Source organism: Prunus avium, chromosome 2, assembly GCF_965620075.1.
Source record: "Prunus avium chromosome 2, drPruAviu1.hap1.1, whole genome shotgun sequence".
Lineage (NCBI taxonomy): Eukaryota > Viridiplantae > Streptophyta > Magnoliopsida > Rosales > Rosaceae > Prunus > Prunus avium.
Window position 1 is genome coordinate 38,375,492 of NC_142285.1, and position 19,285 is coordinate 38,394,776.

General features: G+C 35.2%; 1 long non-coding RNA gene and 1 pseudogene across 15 annotated transcripts; both read left to right on the forward strand.

Moving 5' to 3' along the window:
• Positions 1 to 5,467: 5,467 nt before the first annotated feature.
• Positions 5,468 to 8,044, forward strand: LOC110771173 (uncharacterized). 14 transcript variants are annotated; one of them, XR_015833633.1, is made up of 7 exons: positions 5,468 to 5,764; positions 5,876 to 5,983; positions 6,791 to 6,870; positions 7,021 to 7,056; positions 7,151 to 7,206; positions 7,378 to 7,483; positions 7,815 to 8,044. It is a non-coding gene; the product is annotated as an uncharacterized LOC110771173 (long non-coding RNA). The 14 variants fall into 14 exon arrangements; XR_002528847.2 differs by adding an exon at positions 6,533 to 6,611 and having other exon boundaries at positions 5,473 to 5,764; positions 7,151 to 7,483; XR_002528849.2 differs by lacking the exon at positions 7,021 to 7,056 and adding an exon at positions 6,533 to 6,611 and having other exon boundaries at positions 5,475 to 5,764.
• Positions 8,045 to 12,822: 4,778 nt separating this feature from the next.
• On the forward strand, positions 12,823 to 18,805 carry LOC110771166 (cyclic nucleotide-gated ion channel 1-like; annotated as a pseudogene). The gene is made up of 7 exons (XR_015833643.1): positions 12,823 to 13,021; positions 13,385 to 13,862; positions 15,227 to 15,451; positions 15,987 to 16,273; positions 16,365 to 16,476; positions 16,581 to 16,859; positions 17,208 to 18,805. The product of XR_015833643.1 is annotated as a cyclic nucleotide-gated ion channel 1-like (transcript).
• The last annotated feature ends 480 nt before the right edge of the window (positions 18,806 to 19,285 follow it).

A 19,285-nucleotide genomic window follows, 5' to 3' on the forward strand; every position in this document is an offset into this window, starting at 1 on the left:
GGTGAAGAAGTTGACAACGCTGGATCCGAATCATAAATTACCTATTGCCCGGGCCCCCACAGAATTCCAAATTGCTGTCTGCGGCTGCGGCTGTGACCGTTTTCTTCAGCAGGGCTTCTATGCCTCCTATCCCCATTCTTGTCCCCTTCAACATCGTCAATAGGAATCCTACTGTAATCAGATCTGCGATCCTGTGGGGAGGGTCTTCTGCTTTTTCCCCGCTATCCGCTGATCTGGATCGACTGCACATTAAAAAAGCAAAATGAATAATTGAGTTTAAACAGAAACTAAACTGAACAGTATGCTAGGCTTTCTCGTGATATCATAGCCGTTGATATCAATGACAATAACACCCACGCGTCCTTCTCCTGCCAGTGAATGGGACAAGTCTTTGCTTCACGTGGGCGCTAGGCTTTCCCGTGAGGCCCGCTTCAGTTTATGGGCTGCAACCAACCACACCCATACATTTAAGACACTGTGGTTGGGCTTCAAGCTTTAGAGCATCCGCAATGATGCTCTCTATTTCTTAGCTAAAATTTAGCTAAAAATATAAGAAATCTATTTTAGGAGCTCTCTAAAAAATTTCAACTCCAATCATATTCCCTAATTAGGAGAGTCATAAATGCTATAACTCTTTTTTGATTGGTCTATCTCTATTAAAAAATAAAATAAAAAATAGTTAGCATTAAATAAATGTTTGAAATACTCATTAAATAAGACAGCATTAAATTATAGGGAGCCACTATGAGTACTTTCTCTCTCCTCAGATTTAGGAGCTCCTGGAGGACTCCCTATTTTAGGAGGTGGATAGGGAGCATGGTTGGAGTTGCATTTTTACTATTCCTCCCTAAAATTTGTCTAAGGAGGTGGTTTAGGGAGCCCATTGCGGATGCTCTTAGACCCCAAAACAGGTCCATTGGGGGATTCAGTTTCTAACTGTTGCAGCCTAATGATGGTTGTTGAGCTTTATTTTTACGCATTCAGCTACATTATAAAAGAGAATTTGACTTTATGCCAATCGGGTCTAACCCCATGAAAAATAACCTTAACTTGCAGAATAGAGGTCTCATGTTTAAATCCCCAAGGCATTATAGTTATGTGTGTGTGTGATAAATCACCCTCATAAACTAAAACCAACTACAGTACTACTTTTATTGGAGTTTCGACTTAAGATAGCGTCAAAAACAGCTAGAGCACTAGTTTATTTGCACTCATTCACTCCCGCGCCGATCATACACCAATGTTTGGCGACAAAATATATACTATTGGATGATCATTACACGGCAAAGTTGTCTATCATTGGACAATCACGATTGTTCAATGAACCTGACTTGAGTTCAGATTATATTAGCTCAATTTCGAAGGAAGGATACTTTGACCCTCATTTTCTAAATGACAGACTGGCAAAAAAGAGTGACGTCTATTGCTTTCGAATTGTCCTAGCGGATCTAATAAGCCCAGTTTCTTATTAGATTCGTCTTATTAACTTTTTAATTTGACCCCAAAAAAAAAAAATCACCTTCAGCAAGTATAATTTCTATAAAAAAAAAAATAGACCATAAGAAATAACCGTGACAGGCCAGTATCCTCATGGAATCCACTAGTTCTATGAATGATGAAGTGATAATCATTAGGTTGGAAGTCTTGGTAAACAAAGAGAAGGGAATGCTTTCCTTTACAGAATATTAGTGTATTAAATCCATACTTGTAATGACTCGGTATATTTATTAATTAGGAATTGGGGTAATCAAGAATGAGAGTAATGAAGAATCGGTAAGCATGAATCAGAGTCAACATTCCAATTAAACTCCTTACTAGATATTAGGAATCATAATGAAAAATAAATCCGATTCCCATTAAAACCGTTTACTATTCTAAAGAATTGGAATCAAAATAAATTTGATTACCAAAATACCCTTCTACAAAAAGAAATTTTATTTTGTTCAACTACTTATGCAAGTTTTCAAATGACAAAAATTGTGCAATGTAATAATTAACCAACTTTTTATATATCACAATGATAAAATAGAATTTAATATTTGTAAAAAAAAAATTAATTTTTTTTTATGTTTACTTATTTACTTCCAATATATCTAAATATATAAAATGATATAACCTCTATCGCGAGTAACTGGATCGATCGAGAGAACGTTCGTGCGCCACATCCGTGGCTCACTCTCTCCCTTGCAGTTGGAATCTCGTACAATCAAGGGGAGCGATTTCGATCACCTAGCTGGCCTTTTTTTGGTAGGTAAGATCGCTGAAGTGTATGGAAGGAACTCGAAGTATAGCCGTGCAGCTATACCGTATAAATAGAATATGTTAAAAGTATAGCCGCTCGGCTGTACTATATGAATACAATATGTTAAAACAATAGCCGCGCGGCTATACTATATAAATAGAATATTCTAAATGTATAATCGCGCGGCTATACTCTATAAATAGAAGTCAAAAGCCACATCGAAAACTTGACTAAATAAAATACAAAATATAATGAATAGTTCTACTACTAATAATACCGATGCCTTTTGTGATAAAACCCCACACCTACTGGGCTTTGTGGGTGGTTAAGTTAGGAACAATATCAGTGTTGTTAGTAGTGGGCCGCTGGCCCGTCGTGTTGAAGAATATGAATCCCATATCAGAAACTTGACTAAATAAAATACAAAATATAATGAATGGTTCTACTACTAATAATACCGAGGCCTTTTGTGATAAGATCCCACATTTACTGAGCTTTGTAGGTGGTTAAGTTGGAGATAATATCGGTGTTGTTAGTAGTGGGCTGCTTGCCCGTCTCTCTGAATTTAACGAAGTGTTGTGATAGTGATGTAATTAATGAGGTGGTTGTTGCTTCTCTGATTAACCACATAAATTTGGTGAGGTTCTTAGGTTGTTGTTTCGAAGCACAAAGACCTGTACTTGTTTTTGAGTACATTCCCAATGGCACAGTTTATGAGCTCATCCATAGACAAGAAGGCAAAGGATCATCGCCACTTTCACTAGCGTTACGACTGAAGATAGCGTCAGAGACTGCAGGGGCACTAGCTTAGTTACACTCATTAACTCCCACGGCAATCATACACCGAGATGTGAAGACAACAAATATATTATTGGATGATAATTACACGGGAAAGTAGATGGACTTTGGATGTTCACGATTGGTTCATGATGATGTTGATCAACTGTCAACTTTAGTGCGAGGGACAGTCGGATATTTGGACCCTCAGTATCATCAATTATGCTTACTAACAAAAAAGAGTGACGTCTATAGCTTTGGAGTTGTCCTAGCGGAGCTACTAACAAGTCAAAAGGTATATTATTCAGAGAGGGATGTGACAGAGAGATAGCTGGCAAGCTTGTTTATATCCTCAATGGAAGAGGATCGCTTGAATCAAATTCTCGATGGTCAAATAATAGTCAATGAAGAAAGTTTTGAGACAACCAACAAAGCGACCCGTCTGGCAAAAAGACTTTGCCACATTTAAATGTATGTGTGTATTAGTGTGGTTTCACCTCTGGACATTTGATGACTTGGGTTAGTTTCTGTTTATATTTGTGCTTATAGTTTTTTCTATGTATACATCTCGTGTGAAATCATGTTGATGATGTTCAAATGGCAAGTTGTTTTTGGCTTTTCTCTGTATATAATTTATTTTCAAGCTGTATGTCACTATGTTGGACCGGTATAATATATCTAATAGGACAAAATTAGCTTTTATAATAATTGGCTGGTCTGAGATAGCAGTGGATAAGATAAAGCTTTGGAATGAATTAGCCCTTATAATTCTACCACTTTCGGTTTTAGCCTTGTCCAAATTCCCCCTCTTTCTTACTCCCCCTTGTAGAAAGCTTTAATTAAATAGCAATTTGCGTGTTACACGTGAGGTTTATTCTTTTTGTTTTTTTAATGGTCATTTGGGTCAGCAACCAGAAGATTATGTATGCCCTGAATCTTTGATTTTTTTTTTTTCTGGGGGTCATTTTAGCCACAATTATTGCTCACAGTGAAGTCGCCCCTGATTCACTACACTATAGTAGGAGGGAAGACAAAAAAAGACCTGGGGATAAAGTTGATCATATGTCAACACTAAGTCACAGATTATTTTATATAGCAAATAATTTTTGATCTAGACTCTAGTAAGGAGTTCATCGCATCTACTTATCATTTAAGGAACTTAAACGGACTCTTAAAGGAGAGACTGGAGAGATTGCCATATGGGTTGAATGTTTCCTAAATTTCTTTATGTACATCCTCACTAGTCATGTAAATATCAATATTTAATCGTGATGAATGACATTACTTGGTAAAAGAGACTAGGTTCTTAACTCAATCAACCTTGATGAATGGCAAATGTACATGGGCAAAATGATCCATATTACAATAGAGTAGGCATATACTAAATATTCTTGAGTTATGTTTTTGAAAAACAAGAAAAGAAATATTCTTCGTATTTTCATCATCATCTCTAAGTCTAATCTAATTATCTAACTTGTTATTATTTAGGTACTTGGAGCTATACGGTATTTTTTCGCTTTTTAACAAATAACCATTTGTTGTCATGATGCATGTCGAAAAAAAAATGGATTTGGAAATAGTACTTTTGGCTGTAATGAGCATCACACATTCAGAAATATCAAATTTCTTAATGATTTTTGCCCTATAAGTCTAGTGAATACAACGCTCTTCGATTTTGGTATATATAGTACAATCCTTCAGTCTGGTATACACATCTAGCAACAAGATGTTTAAGGTATGAAGAGGAGGAAATGCCTTCCATGAAAGAAGTAGTTCTTGTGGAGCTTTGGGGGATTGAGCAAATTTATGGCAGAGTATTAAAGTGGAGAAGCTAGTTTCTCTTGATCAAACCACCTTGTAACCAGAAAATAAAAACAAACAAACAAACAAAAAACAAGGTACGTACATTTGTTAGTTAAAGACGACTAGCTATATACAGTAATTGCCTTTTCATGGTTGCATCAGATTCTTATGAACAGCATAACCACCAAGGATTTAATTCACATAATACTTGAAAATTCACTACTCCCACCAAGGATTTAATTCAAAGGACTTTCATAGATTAGGCGCAGACCAAAACCCAAGCAGTAAAAAAGTCAGGGAAGGATCTCATGATCATAAACCTGTAATAGCAAGCTCATGATTATTTGCAAAACTGTTTATAAGAAGGAAAAAAAAAGTGTTTAAATTTGAGTGAAATGAATTGGTGGTGTGAAATAAGTTGGGTATTTATAGGAAAAAAGTGTCTAAATTAAAAATAAATAAATAAAAAAGGAGCCGTTGATTTGCAAAACAAACAAGACACTACTACAAAAATGGAAAACCACGACACCCCTTTAACGACAGTAAAACTAAAAAACATCGTGTTTTTAAAAACCATGAAAAACCATGACGGTTCCATTTAAAACCGTCGTGCTTTAAAAGGTGCTAGCAAAAATTACGACCGTTTCTCCTAAAAACTGTCGTGTGTTAAAACACGCTAGACAAAATTTTCACTTAAAAGTTTTGAATTTTCACGGCAACTCTCTCTCTCAAAGAGCCTCTCGCACGACCTTTTCAGAAACTCCCTCTTTCTCAACTCCCTTTCTCGTCCCTGCAACACCATCTCCATCTTGCCGTCTTAGTCACCAAGCTCGCCATCCATGTCACAGATCTCGGCGTCGAGTTCACTAAGGTCGCCATCTTCACGAGGACACCTCAACGATCTTCGAGATCTCCTTCATGGGGCCTCTCTCGAGCCCAATGGTCTCTTATCTTCCAGGCTTCGCCTTCTCTTCCTCTCTTCGTCGACCTGTTCTCTATTAAATTTGAGGTTTTGTTTTGGTCTTTATCTGACTTTTGCTTGGGTGATTTCAGAGATCTGCAGGCAACGCTTATTGGTGGTGGTTACAAGTTGGATGGTCGTGGTGTGATAACGATTTTGTTAGCCATCGTGATTGGGTCCAAGTTTGGCGACGTCCAGTTGTGAGTGTATATGTGCTTCTGTGTTTGATTTATTTCAATTTATTTTGCTTTTTTTTTTATATAATTGTTTTCTGTTTCCTGCCTTTTATGTTTCATAGAGCACAGATCTGCTTAGGTTTTACACAAAATCTGTTGATATTTTGCTTTCTCCCTTTCTGCTGGTGTTGATTGAGATTTTTATTTTGTTTTGTTTTTATGTCTGAAGCTGTAGCAATGTGACTTTCGTTGAGGCTGGCTGACACTAATTCAAAATTTAAATAAAAGCTTGAATTACTTGTGGTTTAAAAGTGTGTCTAGAGTTGGTAATTTGAAGTGTTTATGGGGGAGGGTTAAATTAAATTCTTCAACCTTGTTATGATGATCATTTGGTCCAGATTTAAGCTTCTAATGGTAGTTTAATAAGTATTCTTCTTGGGAGGATCTAAGAATTTTGTGCGCATTTGAGGGTTGGTTTAGTTGAATTCATGTTTGTTTTGGTTTGGTTTTTATACATATGCATGTTCTAGATTCAAGTTTGTAGGTAGTTCATTTGTTTTTCCTTTTTACCAGGCAATGCTAGTTTAGAGGCTACTATGGATTGGATATCGTTGATCATGAGAATGACGTCGACATTGATGAGATGCCGTTGGTATGATTGTTATTGTACTTGGTTGTGCATCTTTATTACATTGCATTCAGATTTCCATTGCTACAACGAACATGTTGAATTAGTGGTGTTCGGTTTTTAAAGCATGAGACAGATAACAAAAAATAATTTCCAGTGGGATTTCATAGAGGATTTACTCTCAACTGGTCAACTACTCACAGGTAACAGTGGACATTAGCATTGGATCTCCGAAACCATTCTATATCACAGAAGGGATGAAAATAAAAGCACAGAAGTTAAGGTTACTTTCTCATCATCCTTATGGTTACATTAAATGCACTTGTGCACACACAAGTTCTCTTAAATTGCTTGATGTTTGAAGTTCATTTGTGACCTTCGTATTGAAGTTCAGTAAACACTTATACACTTCGTTGTGACTTTCATATTGAAGTTTATTTGGATGGAAAAGAAACCAAGCTTGGAATAGGTTTTTTTTTTCTTTTCCTTTTGTTTTCCTTCTCTTTAGTGTTTATGGCCTTGAATGAAGTTCTGTTTAATGTTTGTCACATCTCCAATTGCAGGCTTGAATTACTCTTTGGGTGGGACATCATGAAATTACAGATATAACTTCTTTGAAGTATTGCCTTTTCTTCTTTTTGTCTTGCTGGGATTGGGTTTTTTTTTTCTCTCTATCTTAATAACTTGTACTGGCCTCCAAGAGTAGATGTCCTTTGCTGATTTACTAATTGCTTATACCTTGTGTTTTTTTTTATCCCACGGGTCCTTATGCGTTTGAATTATTCTTCAGTTTTTTTGAACGTTAATGATGGCCTTTCACTTGAGAACAAAACTTGCTGGTCTTGACAACTTTCAGCCATATGTATTGCTCTTTTTCTCCCGATGAACACGTGAAGGTAATAGTTTGTCCAAGTATATTGTTGTGCTTCTTTTGTGAGATCATGCTCTCACTCTTCTTTTTTTATTTGCAGATTTATAACTTTTTCTTTTCTAGGTTTTCTATGGTCTTTTTTATGCGAGTCCTATATTTGTTCTTTGAAAATTTGTTACCTTCTCTTTTCACCATAATTTTATTTATATATTTTTTCCCTTTGGTAGGTTCTCTATGGTCTTTTTTATGCTCATTTTTCTATGGAAATATAGTCCAATTGTAAAATTTCTCTTTCACCTAATTTCATTTGTTTATAATCTTAGTTTTTTTTTTCTGTCATTTTGATTTATTTACAGGGATGATGGAGGAGATTTCAATTGTGCATCATTTGTATGTTTGGATGAGAGGAAGGCTTGGATTAGGAGTACATAGGTCTTGTTAGGAAAAGATTGTACTACTTAATTACCATGTATCAATTGAATATTTATATTGTATTGGTAGGAAGTATGTTTGTTGTAGAATAAAGATTAGTTAATTATGTAATAACTATTGAATCTTCAAGTTTTATGAAAGAAACAATTTTTGAGTGTGTACATATATTCATTAATAAAGCATTATGGTTGGTTTTCTAATTAAAATCGTTGCATAGCATCATAGGAAACCAAAAAGAACTAAAATGTAATAGCTTGAGAATTTATTAGACGATGGTTTTTATAATAAACCGTCGTCTTTACATATAATTAATGACGGTTTTTATAAACAACCGTCGTCTTTATATGAAAACAACGACGGTTTGTAACAAAAACCGTCGTCTTTACATGTAATAGACGACGGTTCTTTTAAAAACCGTCGTCTATTACATGTAAAGACAACGGTTAATTACTGTCGTAGTTTGACATTCAAAAAGATGATGGTCGATTTAACGACGGTTTGAAAAAGAAAAAGACGACGGTGTTTTCCCGTCGTCTATTTCAATTTTTGTAGTAGTGAGAGCTTTCTTCATGGCCGTTGATATCAATAACAATAACAGCTAGGCCTGGACACAGTCCGGGTTAAATCGGTTTCACTTCAAAACTTTGATCGAATTAATTACAATATAACAATTTGATTCGGTTCGGTTTTGACAAAAGTCATGAAGGAAATCGAACCAATCAAACCAATTTAAGATGGTTTGGTTTAGTCGGGCTGGGCCTAAGCCCAATTCTCCTTCTTGTTGCATTTTTTCAACATTATTAGCCCAATTACAACCAACAAATTCACAACTTGCTCCATACTTGAATCATTTTCTAGAGTATGAAACCATCCTAAAGCTCAACATATGTCATAAAACTTCAAATTTCAATAACTAATATAGCTCATTTCAAATATTCATATATAGTTATTACCTAATTAAAGTATTATACATGTAAAACAAAACATAAATATATACATAAACGGTCTAGTTTGGTTTAGATATGTTTATAAAAGCTCAAAATCAAACTAAACTAAAACATATACGATTCGATTCGAGTTTTAAGCCGTTTGACTTTTTCTTAATCAAAACTAAACCGATAATTAAAGTTTGAATTGACCGATTTCATCGATTCGGCCAGATTGATTCCCACCCCTTATAACGGCAGTGAGTACTTCTTCTGCCATTGAATTTTTTATTTTGGATTGGGAGAAGTCTTTGCTAGGCTTTCTCTTGAGGCTTGCTTGGGTTTTATGAGCTTCAAGCATTAGAGCCCAAAACAGCTCCATTGGTGATGGTTTTGTGGCTTCAGTTTGTAATTGTTGCAGCTCCATGGATGATAGGGTTTAGGGTTGTTGAGCTTGATTCCACTGATTCCCACCCCTTATAACGGCAGTGAGTACTTCTTCTGCCATTGAATTTTTTATTTTGGATTGGGAGAAGTCTTTGCTAGGCTTTCTCTTGAGGCTTGCTTGGGTTTTATGAGCTTCAAGCATTAGAGCCCAAAACAGCTCCATTGGTGATGGTTTTGTGGCTTCAGTTTGTAATTGTTGCAGCTCCATGGATGATAGGGTTTAGGGTTGTTGAGCTTGATTCCACTGGAGTAAACCCATGCTCATGTCCTTTATGGGTGATAATGATATTGTGCTTGTCATCTAAGTTTTCGACATTTTTTCTTTAATATAAGCGATAGTCTAAATTATAGGGGAGAGAGATTTCTCACACACACATATAACTATGATGTTGTGGAGATTCGAACCTCAAATCTTTGATTTGCAAGTCAATGCTCTTTTTCACTAAGCAAGATTCCATTGACAAGTCCTCGGCATTAATTTTTTTTTTATTTTTAAAAACAAATGAACGCAATAAAAACAAAGAAATAAATAAATAATTAAATCCAATTATGCACATCAAATGGGGTCGTAGTGTCAACAAAGTAGTCGTCATGTTATTATTTGCTTTTAAAAAGTAAAGCATTTGTCTATCACTTCACTTACTACTCTCTGCATGGAATTTTATCAAATAATAGAGACGACCGGATGTTGACCCATGAGCCCACCTCGACCCATACCAGTCTTTCTGTAGGAGCCTTTCATTTTCAAGCCTCAATTATTTTCAAGCTGTATGTCACTATATTAAATTTATCTAATAGAACAAACTAGGTTTTTGGCTTTTTGGGTCCGAATTTCCATTAATTGTTTGGTTTGAGATAGCAATGGATATTAAGATAAAGGAATGATTTTGTGTACAGTGGCCCTTTGCTGTAGTACTGTAAGTTATAGATTAAGCACTTAAATAATAGAACAGAGAAGAATACTATGCATATAGAGAGTTTCAATTCAAACATCCTTCAAATATACTTATTTGAAGAAGGGTACTATCTGTCTAATAGAGGTGAAGCACACTAATATAATGGGGCCTATCTCTATTAGAGAGGTGGTATACAATGTGGTATAAAAATGTGGTAAGCTTAGGGCCCGTTTGATAACCATTTCAATTTATTAGTTTTTAGTTTTCATTTTTTGTGCTAGAGTATAGAGGAAAAAGAGGGAGAATGGAATTGAGAATGAGAATAGAAATGAGAATGAGAGTGGAGATGATATTGAGAGGGGAGATGAGAGGAGATGATGAGAGGAATGAGTAACAAAAGTGAAAATAAAAACTAAAAATTGAAATCTATTAGAAATTGTTTTCACTTTCAAGTATTTGTTTTCACTTTTGTTACTCCTCCCTCTCATCCTCCCTTCTTATCCTCTCTCTCAATCTCATCATCACTCTCATTCTCACTCTCATTTTCCTCTGTACTCTAGTATAAAAAATGGAAACTAAAAATTAAAATTAAAATGATTATCAAATGGGCTCTTAGTATTTTCCTTTAAAGAATACTCACCTCGCGCCCATCACACCATATTTTTTAGGGAATTTCACTAAAACACCCAAAATGGGAGCTGAAATTATATAAAAAAACCAACACCCAAAACACTTTATAAACACATCCAAAACCCATCATTACACACACTCAAAACCCATTTATAAACACACCCAAAAATATATACAATTGTTGATTTTGGGGTTGATTTTGGGTGTGTATCTATGTTTAAATAGTGTTTGGGTTTTTTTTATAAATACATGTCTAGGATTGGGTTTATTTATAATAATCTATATTTTTTTTGAAAATTTATTTTCCCTAATTTCGTACCTGCAATTAATGGGGTGTTATTGACTCAAACTTTTAGTGTGCTCCCAAATGATTATGAGTTCAAGCTCCATGATTTCCGTGTTTGTGAGTTTTCCTTTTCCTCTTCTTAATTTTGGCCGAAAAATAAAAAAGGTATCATACCTGCATTATTTAATAGGGGAATGCTAGGGGTGGGCATTCAAACCGGCGAATCGGAAATCCGAGCCGAACCGCACCGGTCCAAACTGGAAAAAAATTGAGTTGACCAAAAAGTCAACAACCAGTCAAAAATCGAACTGGAGCGGTTTTGACCGATTTTGGTTTCGGTTCTATGTCTTCAAAAACCAAACCGAGCCAAACCGAACCGATCAATTAAAAAATATATATTTTTAATATTTATTTATATTCAATGCTATATTTTTAATCTCATAACTAATATTTATCCAAGTTCAATTTCAAAATATCTTTCTTTTCTAGCTTTAATATTTATTTTTATATGAAATTGAATAATTTGTTAATTTTCAAGTAAATAAAATAAAATTTCAGTTGAAAATTGTATTAAAAAATCATTTTAAAAAAATAATTTTTATAATCCGGTTCAAAACCGAACCAGATCGGAACCGATTCAACCCGAATTGAACAGTTTTTGAAATTTTTTTATTAAAATCGAACCGATCCAAACCGGATGAATAATACCGGATCGATTCTAATTTGAGGCAAAAACTGGTCCAAACCGAACCGTGCCCACCCCTAGGGAATGCTAGCAACCTTCTCTCTAACTTTCTCTTTTGGACCTTCCCTCTTCTCTTCATGACATGTGTCACTTCTCTTTCACTTAAATCAATGTTTTTAATTCCAGAAAAAATAATAATTGTGTTTCCATATTTGCCCTTGATAAACTAGTCCAATTCTCCTATTTCTTTTATCATCGTGGAAAACACAAAAACTAATTCTTAAAGATAAAACAAAAATCAGACCCAAAAAAAAATAAAATTGGATAAGTGTGGAAATATGAAATTTTTTTTAAAATAAATAAAATTAAAGTTCTGAACGCAGAAACAAAAAGAAGTAACTGAACGCAGAAAGTGAATAGCCACCAAAGCTACACACCCAACCTCGTCTTCCACCCCACCCCGGCGGCAGCAAAGCCTCTCCTCCTTGCCGCCAGCAAAGCCTCCTCTCATCCCTCTCTCTCTCTCTCTCTCTCTCTCTCTCTCTCCACACCAGATCTGGATCTCTCTCATATAACCCTTTGACCCAAAATATGTAATTAGAGGTAGAAAGCATGTATCAGATTTCCTTCGATTTGGTACAATTTGGCGTTATTGGCAAACACATGTTAAGAGCAAAAGATGACATGTATTGCCATATCATGACATGGCGTTATTGACAGATGACATGTGTTGCCATATCATGTGCCACATGTGTTGGTATCCAAAAATTAGTAAATAAGTTGGTGCCCGTAGCGTTATTGGAAAAAAAAAAAAAATCAAAAGAGAAGGTTAGAGAAAAAGTTGATAGCATTCCCCTTATTTAATATCAATTAGGACAAGTGCTCACTCACCTGCTGCCAAAAATAAATCTCTCCTTTTAATGACCGTGGAGCCCAGGTGCATTCAAGGAGACTCAAAACGTGGCAGAAAATAGTCCACACAAATAGGTCACGTGGCCCCGCAAGAAGACATTTACCATTATAAACTTGACGGAAAATACAGTGACTTCAGTTGTAGAAAATTTGAGATTTAAAAGGGGTTTTGCTCCATCATTTGCAAATTCACCTACCAAGATCGGATTCAATTTCTGTAAATTAAAAAAAAAACCAGAAGGTTTGAGTTTTACATGGCTAACGGTGAAGTAGCTATAGCTTTGGAGAAGATGGAAGAGAAAGCTGAAGCAATTCCAGTTGCAGACAACTCGAAAGAGAAAGTTGCAAGGTTAGTTTGTATATATAAGTACAACTTTAACATGGATGCACTATTTTCATTTTTTCCTTTCTTATATCAAACAATGTAAAGTTGCCACTACAGAACAGAACCTTTTGTTGTTTTGAGGACAGCAAGGTTGTGTTTGAATGAGGGACTTCTTCACTTCTTCAAAGTGATGAGCGTTTGAAGTGAGGAGATTTCAAAGTGAGAGATTAGTAAAGTCCCTTGTTTGGCTAATTATTTTATTAATTGGATTTGATTAGGTAAGTTCTTATAAAGTCATTGCGATGCAATAATCTAACCACAGCCAAATTTTTAATTATCTTCAAACGAGCTGATAGGCGCAAATTTTTTTTTCTTCTTTTTCTCCAGTAGTCATTCAAAACCAGAGGCTACAGTGGAAAATTCAGTCATGAAAGATGAACATGGATCAAGTAAGAAATGGTCACCAAAAGAGGAGGAAGCTCATGATCCTCCTCAGGGGTGCTTCCTTCAAAAGTGGAAGAAGATATTTGTAGCGTCGTGTCTGTTTGCTGTTTTATTGGATCCATTGTTTCTCTACGTTCCTATGATGAGGGATGAAATCAAGTGCCTGCTATACGACAGAAACTTGAAGATTGCCGCTCTTCTTTTAAGATCAGTCACTGATCTTTTCTATATATTGGACATCATTTTTCAAATTTATGCATCACCCAACTATTCTGATGTCATGGATCTATATCGTCGTATTAGGCTGTACTGCTCGAAAATAAGATTTTGGAGGAAATATTTTGTGCCAACAATTGCTAAGACAATCTTGGGGTCATACAATATCTTAATTGACATTATGGCCATTCTTCCACTTCCACAGGTAAGAAAAGCCATTTTTACTTTGTATTTATGGAATCATAGTTATGCATATGAACAGCGTGATTAAGATACACATTGCGTTAAAGTGGTAAGTAAAAAATGTTCTCAAAACAATTAGACACAAACCCCCAAATGCTTGTGTCATTATTTATTACTAAGGGGAATGCTAGCAACCTTCTCTCTAACATTCTCCTTTGGACCTTCTCCATTTTTTGCTTAACATGTGTCATTCTCCTTACACTTAAAACAATATCATTAATCTATTATATAAGCTAACTTTTACTTTCCAAGTTTACCCTTATTAAATGTATTCAATTTACCCAAAAAAATTTCACAACTTTCTTACCATCTTATTAATTTTTTTTTAACGTCAATGATTTTTTTTAAAAGAAAATGTCAGCTTTAAAAAAAGAGAAAATGCCCCTTTTTTTAACGTCAAGTTTAGACATTTTTTTTTCTATCTAAACCCTTTGTGTTAAAAATAAAGGGGGAAATTTCCTTTTTTTATTTATTTATAAAATAAGACATTTTCTTTTAAAAAATATAATTGACGTGAAAAAAAAAATTAATAAGATGGTAAGAAAGTTGTGATTTTTTTGTGTGGATAAATTGAATATATTTAATAAGGGTAAACTTGGAAAGCAAAAGTTAGCTTGTATAATATATTAATGACATTGTTTTAAGTGTAAGGAGAATGACACATGTCAAGCAAAAAATAGAGAAGGTCCAAAGGAGAAGGTTAGAGAGAAGGTTGCTAGCATTCCTCTATTACTAATACTAGCCTCTTGGCGCATGTGCCAATTAGTTGTCTTCTATAAAAGTAGGATACATGTTCTGATTTTGTTTTTTTGTTTTTTTTTTGTTTTTTAATATGAAAAATTATAAATTTACCATATTATCCTTACTTAATTAATACTCTCAATTCTTAATATTTGCATTAATTAATGGCATTTTCTGGTATTTTGAATGTTTCCTAATTCTCTACTTCTGTCTTTATATATAAGATTCAATTTGCTCCATATATTTTTTGTTTTCATGCCTTTATTAGGGTCATGTTAGGGAGACCGGATAGAGATGGAGACCACCAATACAATGGATATCACCTTTATTAGAAATGTGGTTTAAAAAGTGGTAAATGTGGTATTCCTAGCATTTTCCTCTTATAAAAGCATAAGAAGTGTGCTCCACATATTGTGGTTGCGAATTACCTACACTAGGCAATATATGAAATGGGTTATAACAAATTTGAACCCAAATAGGTTATAACAAATGAAACTAAGACAACAAATATCTTAATTAATAATTCACAATTTTACTCCTTATAATTTGATTTAATTGTTTGTATTACTAATGTATGTTGTCCAGGTAGCAATCTTCATCTTCTTTTCAAAAATGAGGGACTTGAGATCTTTGAGCACAAAAAGGATGGCTATCATGAACTTTTTTGTTTTGTTGCAATATGTGCCGCGAGTTCTTTGTATCTACTTATCATGTAAGGAACTTAAAAGGACTCCTAAAGGAGGGACCGGAGAGACTGCCATATGGGTTAAAGGTGTCCTGAATTTCTTTATGTACATCCTCGCTAGTCATGTAAGTAACAATATTTAATCTTGATGAATGGCATGATTTGTTTGGAATTTTTTTTTTGTAAAAGGCTAGGTTCTTAACTCAATCAACCTTGATGAATGACAATATTAATGTACATGGGTCAAAATGATCCATATTACAATAGAGTACATATACTTAATATTCTTGGGTTATATTTTCGAAAAACCATAATATATCATCATAACATTAAGTTCTTCTTCGATTCCTTAGTGTATGTTCTTTTTTCTTTTTGTTATAAGGGGGATTCAAAACTCTAGTCCCTTGTACTGCTATAGGTAGAAACTCTCATAAGTATGTTTAAAGGGTGAAGATAAGCTGATGAAATAAGGATACCGTCTAGTAATGAGAATATAATGTTGTGACGTGACCCAAATACGGCCAATTTGGCAGTATTTAATTAATATTTTTTGAAGTTGTTTTTATCTTTTTAAACTTGAGTGAAGTTAAAGAAATTTTTTTCGTATTTTCATCATCATCTCTAAGTCTAAACTCATGGTATTTTCTTGTTATTGTTTAGGTACTTGGAGCCATATGGTATTTTTTCGCTATTCAACGAATGGCCATTTGTTGGCATGATGCATGTCGAAAAGAAAATGGATGTGACACTAGTACTTTTGGTTGTCATGAGCATCAGACATTTAGAAATATAAGATTTCTAAATGATTTATGCCCTATAAGTCCAGTGAATACAACGCTTTTTGATTTTGGTATATATAGTACAATCCTTCAATCTGGTATACCGGGTTCAACAAATTATTTTGAAAAGTTCTCCAATTGTTTTTGGTGGGGCCTGCGAAATTTGAGGTTTGCGTAATTTTTTTTGTGTTGTTTTGTTTGGTGTGGGTGATGAATTTGCTTACTTCCAATCATATGTTTTACCATTTCATTTTTGCAGTTCTCTTGGTTCAAACCTGGAGCCTAGTATCGATGGATGGGAAAACCTGTTTGCGGCTTTTATATCTATAATTGGCTTGCTTTTATTCTTATATCTCATTGGAAATTTGCAGGTTAGGCTTGAGTTTCTTGTATCGTTTTTTATTGGCAATGATATATAAATAACTAATTCCTAGTTAATAATGACTGAGCTGCATGCTTGTTGTGGCATATATAGACATACATGCAGTTGAATACTGCACGAAGAGAAGACCATAGACACAAGATGAAAGTGGAACGAAAGATGGAAAAGAAAGATCCAGAGACAGAGTTGTGGTTATCTAAAAATGGCGTCCCCAAAAGGTTGATTAATGATATCAAGTCGCAGATGATGGTGAAGGTGCGACAAGAAGTTGAAGTAGACAGGGATGCTGATTTGGACTATATCTTCTCTATTCTTCCCCGGACTCTTCAAATCCGTATTAAAAAGTATATGCCTATAACTACGTTGAAGCGGGTAGGTTCCTTCACCCATGACTTTAATTAAGTATTAGGCTTTCCATCTACATATAAAAAAATACTAAAGAGGAAATAACTATAATATGATAAGGTTGTATGTTTGTAGATGATATGGATGCAAGCGGATGCTCCATACACAGAAAGTTTTGTTGTGTTAATTTGCAAAGAATTGTTCTCTTAAGATTTTGAACTCGGAACACTATGGACCATACATGAATATCTCAAAACATCAAGATCCAGACCTGCAGAGATAGAATAATAATTATGTTATAAGATTTTGAATTCCTTTCCTCTTTATTAATTCTTCTAAGATGTATTTATTATTATTTATTAATTCTAATTCTAGGAGCCAATGTTTCAAAACATGGATGAAAATGTGTTGAAAGAAATCTGTCGGCGTCTTAAGCCTAAGAAGTTTACTGAAGGTGATATCATTATTGAAGAGGGTAAACGACTTAAAAAGATGGTCTACATTGTGGACGGACTTGTAAGCATTAGAGGCGAAGATAGCTCCAGTGATTTTGAGCGAGGTGCAGGAGAAGTATGTGGAGAAAAGCTTGTACGGAGGCTACCGTCGACCTCATTTCCCCGCAGAGTACCGGAAACCGAGTCTGTTATCGCAAAAGGTGATGTTGAAGCCCTTGTTCTCACGGCTAGTGACGTGCAGGATATGGTCTTTGAATTCGGAAGGCAATACTTTTTGGGGACAAAAATATTTAGTGCAAAACAACTTGAGGAGGCAACAAACAATTACCTTAATATCATTGGTCAAGGAATCTCTGCAACCGTTTACGAAGGAAATCTACCAGATGGCACAAGGGTTGCGGTAAAGAAGTCCAAAACTACTAGACCTATCAGTTATAGTCTACGTGTAATTAAAGAGGTTGGGGTTGCTTCTCAGATCGACCACATAAATGTGGTGAGGTTCTTAGGCTGTTGTTTGGAACCACAGACACAAGCACTGGTGTTTAAGTACATTCCCAATGGCACCCTCTATGACCACATTCATAAAGAAGAAGAGGGCAGAGGATCATCACAGACACAAGCACTTTCATTGGAGTCACGGATAAAGATAGCGTCAGAGACCGCAGAAGCACTGGCTTACTTGCACTCATTCATTCCCAATAAGCCAATCATACACGGACATGTGAACACAAAATATATACTATTGGATTATGATTTGACGGCAAAGTTGTTTGGCTTTGGAGTTTCACGATTGTTCATTGATGATGATGATGACGATGATGATGATGATGATGAAGCTGTGGCAGCTTATGTGCGAGAGAAATTACGGTACTTGGACCCTGAGTATAATCAACCGCAGGCGCTAAGAGAAAAGAGTGACGTCTATAACTTTGGAGTTGTCTTAGCGGAGCTACTAACCAGTCAAGTGTTCGAAAATGATAACGAAAGGGAATATTGCGGCACTCAACTCGACGCCAATGTGGGTCTAAAAGAATGGAACGCTGCTTCGCTCTGCTGGATGTATCGTCGGAACCCTTACAACATGCGAGATTTTTCTTCTGAGGTCATGGGAAAGAGAAACCTGGCTTGGTTTCTATCCTGAATGGAAAATGGTCACTTGGATCAAATTCTGGATGGTGAAATAATAGTCAATGAAGCAACTTCTGAGACGGCCAAAAAGGTAGCGGATCTGGCAAAAAGATGTTTAAGGTCAAAAAGGGAGGAAAGGCCTTCCATGGAGCAAGTAGTCGTGGAGCTTGAGGGATTGCGCAAGTTTATGGCAGAGTATCAAAGGGGAGAAGACGTAGAACCCAGTTCCTCTTGATCTCACAAACAACAACAATAATAATTGACTCTAATTAGTGTTGTTTGCAGATGCTTCTCTACTCTTGATGCTCTATCCTTCCTTTCTCTGTTACAACTTACAAGTCAAGATCCTCTGTTTATATTCATGCTTGCTTATGCTCAAATTTCTGCTTATATTTGTGCTTTCTCTTCTCTGTTACTTCTTATAACTTTCCCTATATTTGTGCTTGCTTATGCTGAAGATCCTCTGTATACACAAGTCTGTAACAATAATCAATTTAGATGGTTAATTATCATAGTTAATTAGTCTTTAAATAAAGGGTTTAAGGTTACAATTAGCCTTGAAGTAATGGCAACGAAGAAGAACATGATGGTAAAATTGCAAATTCTAGACCGGTTCAGTAATCTAAGGCTTATAATCTTTTTATCCTGGAATCTGTAACAATTAGTAAACCAATGTGTTGTATATTGTATGTATACATCTAAAAGTTTCTGAGCCACATGGTGAAGAAGTTGAAAATTGGAGAAGACAACGAGCCCCTATCAACTTTCATAAAATGAGACCACTGAGCCCTCAAAAGGTCCAAGACATGACTTGGTCACACGGCTATTGCAACTCAGAGTTGGATCTTGTATCAAACTACGAATTTGTGC